This window comes from Loxodonta africana, unplaced genomic scaffold, assembly GCF_030014295.1.
Source record: "Loxodonta africana isolate mLoxAfr1 unplaced genomic scaffold, mLoxAfr1.hap2 scaffold_440, whole genome shotgun sequence".
Taxonomy (NCBI): Eukaryota; Metazoa; Chordata; class Mammalia; order Proboscidea; family Elephantidae; genus Loxodonta; species Loxodonta africana.
In genome coordinates, this window is record NW_026975155.1 from 21,285 (window position 1) to 31,780 (window position 10,496).

Genomic DNA, 10,496 nt, shown 5'->3' on the forward strand with positions numbered 1-10,496 from the left:
AACAGCTACTGAAAAGATTAGATAGGAACCTTAAGGAGCAGTGGGTTTATGCTAATGACAGAGGAACTACTCAGAAAAGGAGGGTGAGAATGGTTGCACAACTTGAATGTAACCGATGTCATTAAATTGTACAGGTAGAAACTGTTGAGTTGATGTATGTTTTGCTGCATATATTCTCAACCACAAAAAATACATTTACAGGTAATAATTAACAAAAAATGTCAAGGACAGCTAAATATTTTGAAAATAAGACAGAGTTGCATGTGAGGGAATGAGTGGGGTGAGCTGTTTTAGATTAATAGTTAGTAAAGGCTTATGGGATCAGGATATTTGAGGAGATAACTGACCTATATCAAAGGAGAGAATAGCTGTATGAAGCTCTGGAGGGAGGATATTGCCAATAAAGGAAAGAGTTGTTTCTGAGGCCCTTAAATAACCAAGTGTTCTGGCATGTTTTGAGGAAGCTCAGGAAATAAGTCATGGCTAGTGTGGAGTGAACCGAGGGAAGACTGTTAGGAAATGAGGTTAGTATGGTGGGCAAGCCCCGCATCATGAAAGACCATGGGAAGGATTTGGGAATTTTTCCTAATTGCCATGAGAAGCCACTGAGGTGATGCTGTTATGTAGACTGTAAGAGGGAAGATCGGTGGCACGGAGTCCAGTTTTAACCAAGAGATGATGGTGGCTGTAAGGTGGAGGTAGTGAGAAGTGGATAGAGTCAGGATTTATGTTAAGGTAGTGCCAAGAGTCCAGAATATGTGTCAATGGATTGGATGCAAGATTTGAATAAAGGAGAGAAATCAAGGGTGATTTCTAGGTTTTTGTCCTGAACAACCCAGAGGATAGTGAGAACATTTGCTGAGATAAGGAAGACTGGGAGGTAGATAAGACACTTGGACGAAGAATTTTATTTGAACCACATTAAGTTTGAGATGCCTAGTAGACATTCGAGGGAAGATGTGAGGTCAGCCATTGGTGAAGGAACAACAGGGCAGAGTATGTAAATGAGGGTATCCTAGGGCTCAGGTGGAATTGACTGCCATGAATTGGCTCAGATAACCTAGATAGTGAGAAGTAATGAATGATGTTACTTAAACAGGGCATGGAAATCAATGAAAAAGGTGTGGGAGTGGCAGGGAGGCTAAGGTAGAGAAGTTTCTCTCTTCCTAAACCTGATTGGCTGGATTTGAAGACATCATAAGTTCCTGTATGAGAAATATCCAGCAAATTACCAGTTGATTTAATAAATTGATAACAAAGTCCACCTTTCAGCCAAAGATTGAAAAACAAACAAACCAATTGCCATCCAGTGAATTCTGACTCTTAGCAACCCTCTAGGACGGAGTAGAGCTACCCCATACGGTTTCTAAGGAGCAGCTGTTGGATTCAAACAGCAGACCTTTTGGTTAGCAGCTGAGCTCTTAACCACTGCACCACCAGGCTCAAACCAAGAATAACACAGATGAGGAACTTACTCCTTAGTTCAATCAAGTATGTAGAAATTCAAATTTGTGATTTTGGAGATTCCCCCTCTTTTTTTTCAAAGTGGGGGGCATTGAGATGGAGGATTTTCCTATGCCCACCATCCTAAGGGATTTAATTAACCCATAGTTGAGACATTGTAAACATCTCAAGAAATTATTACCTTTGAGAAACTTGAGGGTGAGTAGGCATATCACCTGGTTCCTCTTAAACTCCTTTTAAAAACCTGACTTGAAGACTCACCTGCCTTTTTGAATAAGTGCCAGCTTGAATAGGCAGGGTTCAGGGAATTGCTAACCAAAGGTATGGTTTCTCCAGAGGCCTCCAAGGGGTGTAAAAGAAGAGTGGAGCCAGACCCCGTGCTTGGGACACACCCTTGGTAGGAAATATTTGAGTGTGTGTGTGGTGAGGGGAGCACTCGGTGTGGGAGAGTGGGGTGGGTGGGTAATAGGGAAATGCCTGTTTTTTTTTTTTTTTCTGGTTTTAAGAAACAGTTTTTTACTTTTTTTTTTTTTTTTAATTACAACGAACAGTTCAGTGGAGACATGTTCCTTATGTGCAGGGGCTAGTGGAATTGCTGATAGCTGAGAATGTAGCCTGCTCCCCAAGTGCGAGTTGGCATTTTGGAGAGAAAACTTGATATTTGGAGCACTGACTGGCACTGCGTTTTCTAAATAATTAAGGGTGGTGGGGTGGTGGTAAGAGAAAGAGGATGGTCTATGAACACTGACCCTGGAAAATTAACTCCCGAGTGTGTGGGTTGTGGATAGCAGGAAAAGAACATCACCCGCAAATGACAGCAGTGCCTTTATTTATTTATTTATGCTTCTTTTTAGTTCTGAGTTGTTTTTAAGCCACAAATTAATGGGGCCACCATGAGTTTTCAGAGAATGAGTTTTACAAAAATCTAAGTGTTTTAAATATTGCAGGGATTTACTTATATATGCTGTATATGAGAAAAGTCCTTCCAGTTATAGGGAGGAGAAAGAAAGTATATTCAGGAATTAAATTTTCACAGTTCTCTGAATTCTTATATTTCTCTTGTTGTCCATTTTTCTTTTTTTGTCCTTCATCCACCCCTTCCACCTTGACCCACTGTCTTCATCATCTAGTGCTGCCGAAACAGAAATACCATGAGTGGATGGCTTTAACCAAGAGAAATGTAATACCTCACATTAAAGTAGGCTAATAGTCCACATTCAAGGCATCAGCTCTAGGGGAAAGCTTTCTCTCTCTTTCGGCTCTGGAAGAAGGTCCTTGTCCTTAGCCTTCCCATGGTCAAGGAGCTTCTCAGGTGCAGGGACCCTGGGTCCAGAGGACATGCTCTGCTCCTGGTGCTGCTTTCTTGATAGTCTGAGGCCCCCAACTCTCCGCTTGCTTCCCTTTCCTTTTACCTCTTGCGAGATAAAAGGTGGTGCAGGTCACACCACAGGGAAAGGTGACCTGAGTGAGGGTGGTGTTACAATCCCACCCTAATCCTCTTACAGTAAAATTACAATCACAAAATGAAGGACAACTAGGCAATAGTGGGAATCATGGCCTAACCAAGTTGAAACACACGTTTTTTAGGGTCATAATTTAATCCAAACCAAATCAAACTTGTCACCATCAAGTTGATTCCAACCCATAGAGACCCTAGTTGATATTAACTCATAGAGACCCTATAGCATAGAGCAGAACTACCTCATAGAGTTTCCAAGGTCTAGTTGGTGGATTTGAACTGCTGACCTTTTGGTTAGCAGCTGAGCTATTAACCACTATGCCACCAGGCCTCCTCTTGATCCACAGTCCACCCTAATTCACCACTGTGTTAGAAAAAGGCTTTGCTATTCTGAAATAAGAACTTTTTACTATACTTTTGTGTTCGTGGTTGCTTTTGGTATGTCTTTAAGCACTGAACAGTTACCTCATACCCATTAAAAACCCATTGCCACTGAGTCTATTCCAACTCATAGCGGCCCAATAGAGCAGAGCAGAACTGTGCCATAGACTTTCCAAGGAGCGCCTGGTGGATTTAAACTGATGACCTTTTGGTTAGCAGCTGTAGCTCTTAAACAGTACACCACCAGTGTGGGAGGGGTTTAATTGATAACATGATGTCTGGGCTCCAAGGGAGATGGAATGGATGTGCAGGAGAAGGGCATGCAGATTCAGCCTGTATAGTCCCCTGAACTCTGTTCAAGATCATAACACACCTCAGTAATCACTTGAATCTAAACATACAACTTTAACAGTTGATGTAAATGACTTTACACATGAATTTTGGAACGCAACTATTTCTCAATGGAAGTTTCTTCAACTAAGCTGTTTGTATTCCCTTAATAATTGTGAAAGCTAACATTTATTGTGTTCATTCTGTGTGTAAGGCCTTTTTCTAAGTGCCTTGTGTGTTTTATTTAACCTGCGTAACAACCTTTTGAATAAGACCCATTTTAGAAATGGGAAACTGAGGCAGTGAGAGGTAAAGTAACGTGCCCAGATCAACCACCTGATAGATTGAGTTAGGATTTAAACCCAGGCAGTTTGTTTCAGAATTTGCTTATGTAATCACTGTACATGACAGCAGTGAGCCCTAGTGGCTGTGTGGCTAAAGAACTTGGCTGCTAACTGAAAGGTCAGTGGTTCGAACCCAACCGCCTCTCTGCAGGAGACAGATGTGGCAGTCTGCTTCAGTGAAGACTTACAGCCTTGGAAACCCTATGTGGCAGTTTTACTCTGTCCTTTGGGGTCACTATGAGTTAGAATTGACTTGATGACAGTGGGTTTTGGCACATAATACTAATGTGCAGTGTATTCTGTATGCCGTGTATATGTTCAGAAACTAATTTTCCGAACATTTATGCCATATATAGATTACCAATCCAGTTGCCGTTGAGGAGATTTTCACTCCTGAGGACCCCGTGAGTTTTCAGAGTAGGACTGCCCTCCATACGGTTTTCAATAGCTGTGACCATTTGGAGGTAGATTGCCAGGCCTTTCTTCCAAGGCAACTGAGTGGATTTAAACTGCCAACCTTTCAGTTAGTAGCTGAGCACTTAACTCTTTGTGCCACCTAATACATATATATACTAGGAGGTTTTCCTCCTTATTTGTACTTTAATGTTTTGTAGCCTCTTATGAATACTTGTTCCTGGCAGTTAACTAGATGCTAAAGAACAGAATAGGCACATGTAACCCTCTCTTACCTTCTCCCTCCCCTCTTTCACAGAGATGAAATGAAAAGGAATTAATGAGGACAGATTATTGGATTAGGGCCCATACTCAGGGCTCTAACAGCATGGGGAGTTTCTCCTGTCACTTCAGTTCTTGTTCAGGAATTGGCACCTGCTTTTTGTGAATCACAAAGACCAGTGCTTTATATCAAGCCATTTAGATTTGGGCTATGGAGCAGTGACTTAAAAAAATTAAATTTTATTTTCAGAGATTTTTTCTATTAATTGTTTACATTTATTTTAATTGTATATTCTGAAACCGCTACAAAAAGGCATGAAATAATTGTTTAAATTTTAATTCGTATGGGTCAAAATGTATGTTAAACTACCTATTGTCGCCGTCACAGTCGTTGTTATGTTTGAGCCGATTGTTGTGGCCACTTGTTACCAAGTATGACTTTCTTCTCCAGGGACCGATCTTTGCTGACAACGTGTCCAAAATATGTGAGATGAAGCCTCGTCATTCTTGCCTCTAAGGAATATTCTGGCTGTACTTCTTTCAAGACAGATTTGTTCATTCTTTTGGCAGTCCGTGGTATATTCAATATTCTTTGCAAATACCGTAATTTAGTGCCTTCAATTTTTCTTTAGTCTTCCTTATTCATTGCCCACCTTTCGTGTGCGTATGAGGCGACTGAAAGCACCATGGCTTGAGTCAGGTGCACATTAGTTTTCAAGGTGACATCTGTGCATTTGAACACTTTAAGAGGCCTCTGGCAGCAGATTTGCCCAATGCAATGTGTCGTTTGATTTCTTGACTGCTGCTTCCGTGGGTGTTTATTGTGGATCCAAGTAAAATGAAGCCCTTAGTGATGTCAACATTTTCTCCATTGTCATGATGTTGCTTATTGGTCCTGTTGTTAGGCTGTTGGTCTGTAGTCTTTGATTTTCTTCAGTAAATGCTTTAATGCCTCTTCACTTTCAACAAGCGAGATTGTATCATCTGCATATCTCAGGTTATTAATGAGTCTTCCTCCAATCCTGACGCCTTATTCTTCTTCAGACAGTCCAGCTTCTCGGATTATTTGCTCAGCATACAGGTCGAATAGGTATGGTGAAAGGATACAATGGAGATGCACACCTTTCTTGACTTTAAGCCATGCAGTATTCCTTGTTCTATTTAGATGACTGCCTCTTTTTCTATGTACAGGTTTCTCATGAGAACAATTAAGTGTCCTGGAAATCTCATTCTTTCCCATGTTATCCATAATTTGTTATGAGCTGGAGTAGGTCTCAGAAATAATGTGCCATTTCTTCCAGTTGGTTGTGCACGGCTGCCTACTTCCCTAGGTGGTAGCAGGTAAGGCCTGTCTCAGAAACACTCCCCTCCTCACTAAGCATGATTCTTCACACTGCTCCATCTTCTTTCCCGTGTGTGTCTCCTGCCCTCCTCAGTGGCCGGGGAAAATGATAGTAGTCCACTATGAGATTTATTCTTTTATTATACTTTATTTTATCATTTGTTTTTATAACATAGTTCCGTTAAAATCAAGGGTAATAAAAACGTTTGTGTGATGGAAGTGGATAATCCCACCCACTGTGTCCATCTAAAGTTTCATGAGAAAACTGTGCCCACAACAGAGGGCTCCCACTCCTCTGGCTCACTGTATTTTCTCCTTGTTTATTTGCTCTTCCCTCTTTCCTGATGCATGCATGGGACCACTGAGCTTCAGGACTCCACAATTCTCCTTTTCATACCAGTGTTACTGTAATCTTGGGTTCATGGGCTGCCTTGCCACAGATTTACTCATTCTGTTTCTGTTAATTATTTCATTACTTAAAAATCTCTCATGAATTTTTCCAGAAGTACATTCTATTCCTCAAAAACTTGGAAGCAATGGGAAAGTATGCAATAAATAACAAGAAAACATACGTAATGCATAGAATAAATTATTAACGTTCCGATATGTCTGTTATCTTACTTACATTGGCATGTATGTGTATTAGAGTCTCTGGTTGATGCAAATGGTTAATATCTTGAGCTGCTGACAGAAAGTTGGAGTTCAGGTCCACCCAGAATTGCTGTGAAAGAGAGGTCTGGCAGCCTACTTCCGAAAACTCAGCCATTGGAACCCCTATGGAGTACAGTTCTACTCTGGCACACTGGTGTCATCATGAATCAGAACTGACTCAGTGGCAACTGGTTTTATGTGTGTATTAGCACACACATTTATGTATATTAACACGGATATTATATCCTGATATTTTCATTCATCATTAGTCTTTTCTCATGATAAATTTTTTTCGTTTTTTTTTAATGAGGGCATTAAATTACTTTATAATATTCTGTGTGCATGTACTATATGTTTTTTAACGATTTGACTATAGTTGCAATAATAAATGTGCATGTTTCTAGTAATCTTCAACCTATACTTACATCTTTTTAACATACATCTCTGCCATTAAATCTCTTTGTTTAATTATTGTTTAACACTCTTTACACCTAAGAGATGGTCTCAGAAGCAGCCCTGATCAGTTTTTCTCCCTCTTACTCATGAAGCCCCTTAATGTATTCCAAGGTATCAACTACGAAGGATTTTACGTACTTATCCTTTGTTTATTTTTCATTCAGTCAGTATATTCCATGGGCCAGAAGTAGTCTATGTTATGCAGATACAGTGGTGAAAGGTACACACTGTCCCTGTCCTCATGAAGGGGACAACCCAGTGCAGGGGGGAGGAGCACTGGGGAAATGCAGCTGAGAGCAAGCACAGACAACCCTCCAGGAACCACACTGGACTTCAGAGAGGCTTGTTGGCTGCTGTTCACCTGGCAGGCTTCTAGATACCAGAGTACCCTTGGGCTTGGTGCCTGCTCCTCTCTCTACTGACATCCTCCCTCTAGGATGCCTCAGTGAGTTTACTGCTGTCTATTTGTAGCTATGGACCTGAGGTTTATACCTCCATCCATTCAAACTCCTCCTGGGTCCAGACTCATATATTCAAATGTCAGCCTAACTCTCTGTATTGACCTCTTTATGCATTATAATGATACATTCCTCATATGGCCATCATGAAAAGCAAACATGAAAGGAAAAGCACAGGAGTGCCTGGCACCAGTGTAGGTACTCAATGAACATTAGCTGTTGGTATTATCCTTGACATCTCCGTGTGGGGTGAAGTTTTATTACCGGACATCTCCATGTGGATATCTAACAGCTGCACCATGTTATCTAGGCTATGAAACAATTCTTGGTTCCAACCACCATTCCGTTCTTATCGATGAATTTCTCAAGGCTTCGGTGATGGGATTGTGTGTTTTTCCACACAATGGATGTGATTAGGAATGGTTGGCCAGGTCCTACACAATAAATTGCTCCAGCGTTCCTTTGGGTGACCATTGAGACAAGTTTCAGCCAACGAATGTAGCAAAGAATTGGAACCACTCTCAGCTGTTCATGCGAGTACTCTCAATCCAGAATATCTGGTAAGTCGACTGTTAGGGATTGAATTGTGTCCCTCCAAAATGTATGTGGAAATCCTAACCCCTGTACCTGTAAATCTGACCTTGTTAGGAAAGAGGGGGCCTGCTTTTATTATGTGAATGAGGTCATACCAATGTAGGGTGGGTCCTAAGCCTAACTCTTCTTAGTTATAAAAGGAGCAGAATACACACAGACACAAACAGGTGAAAAGGAAGACAGACAAAGAAGACAGATGCTTCTAGAAGGCCAGGAACACAAATGATTGCTGGCATCTACTAGAAGCTGAGGTAGACAAGGAAGGACCTCCCACTACAGCCATGCCCTGAATTCGAACGACTACCTGCTAAACTGTGAGAAAATAAATTTCTGTTCTTTAAAGCCATCCAGTTGTGTTATTTTTTGTTATGGAGGGACTAGGTAACTAACACACATACCCGTTCTTATAAGTTCAGCCCAGTGCAGAATAATTTTCTTCCCTCCTTGGTCTAGACCACCCGAACCTGCTCTTTCCCTGTCAGTGTCCTTTGCTTTCACCTAAGAGTTATGACAGAGTCAGCTTGATGCTGATGCATTGAAATTTCAATTTATTTTTTATTTATGATTACTATTAATTCCAGTATTTTCTACAGTTTTCAATGGAGACAGTCCTATAATCTATGAATAGCAGTTATACTTTTTCTCTTTTTGTACTAGCTTACACTTCCAGTGTTCAATGTTTAATAAAAGTAATGATAGAAGCACCCTTATTTTGTTGTTTATTAATTTTAAAGAGAATGTTCCACACGTCACCATGAACTATCGTGCTAGTTGTAGTTTTCCATGTTCGGGAACTCCTTTTCTGTTCCATATTTGCTCCTAGTCCTTATCTCTCCGTGTGATTGGATTTTATCAACCTGCTTTGCTCCCATCTCTTGAGGTGAGCATATGTCTTCTCTTCCTTCACCTATGCATGTGGTGAATGAAATTACTAAATCTTTAACGTTCACTCAAATTTGTATGCCTACAATAAAATGCCTTGATCATGGCATGTTACGTGGTTTATCCTTTGCTGGATTTCCTTTGCTGGCATCTTACGTAGGGTTTTGCATCTCAGTTACTGAGTGTGCTTGTCCTCTAACTCTTCTTCTACCTTCCTTCTCTAATTTGTTATCATTTTTAAACTAGCCTTAAGGATCAAGTTAGGGGAGTATCTCATGGTTTTCTAATCTCTGTTGACTATGTACAAGATTAAAATGACTGTTTCTTGCATGTTTGCTGGAACCTGACTGGAAACGATCTAGGTCTGCCGTTTTCTTTGTAGGGAGATCTTGAACTACTGACCCATTTTATTTAGTGGTTAAAGGCATCTTCTGGTGCTAATTTACTTAGAAAAAATTCTGATGCATGTTCTAGGTTGCTCGAATCTCATCTTCAAATATTGATTATCAGGGCTTGTAGCCTCATGGAAGGCAATTCATCAATCCCAGATTTCCCCAAAGTCAGGCTCTGCAACTCTTCCCGGTACCAAATTCCCTCATTTAAGACTTATTTGCAAAGAGACAACAGTATGCTATCTGCGCAGTTGTTTATCCACAACCTTCTTGAGTCCATAATGTGAGGATATAGTCTTCTAATACTTTTTTTGTAATTGTTCTCTTTCTTATTTTTTTTTTTTTCCTTTTTTCACTGCCAATACCCCTGCCCCCCGCCAGTCTAGTAGTTTTAAAGTTGTGCGTTTCAGGTTCAAGTCTGTAATCCAACTGAGCTTCTGTGTGTGCTGCATGTGTGCATCAAAAGAACACGCTTCTAGAAGCAGAAAGCAGGCAGTGCGACTGTTGGGTGGTTGGCGGGGGAGGGGGAGGGGAGCTGCTGCTCAGAGAGGGCGCCCGAGGGAGGCAGGAGATGCCGGGCTGCCCGCCGCAAGCCCGCAGGCTCCAAGGAGGCGGAACCCACGTGCACCATGAGCCTTTTGAGACAGGCCCAAGCCCACCCAGCTGGGTGCTAACCTCGCATCCGCCAGGCTTGCAGGTTCCACCAGGACTAGGGGAAGCCTAAGGCCAAGGAGGGCAAGGTCTAGGGTCTGGACCTGAGAACTGGTTCTGCCACTTGTGATCGCAGCGCTTATGCTGGAAAGGAGGGCAGGAAGCATATCGCAACGTGTGTCCGGACGATGACCCAGAACGGGGGAGTTGTGGTCACCCACGGACTCTGGGTCTGCATATGGAGGCCCCCAGGGTGCAATTCCAGGAGCAGAAGGCAAAGCCACAGAGGCCAAAGTGCACCTCGCCGATGCTTCCCAGGGGCATTTCCCCAAATATGGGGAGCAGTCCCTCCTCTGGGCTAGGGACTTTGTTTCCTCCATTGTCATCACTGACTGTGAGCAGACTCTAGTCTATGCA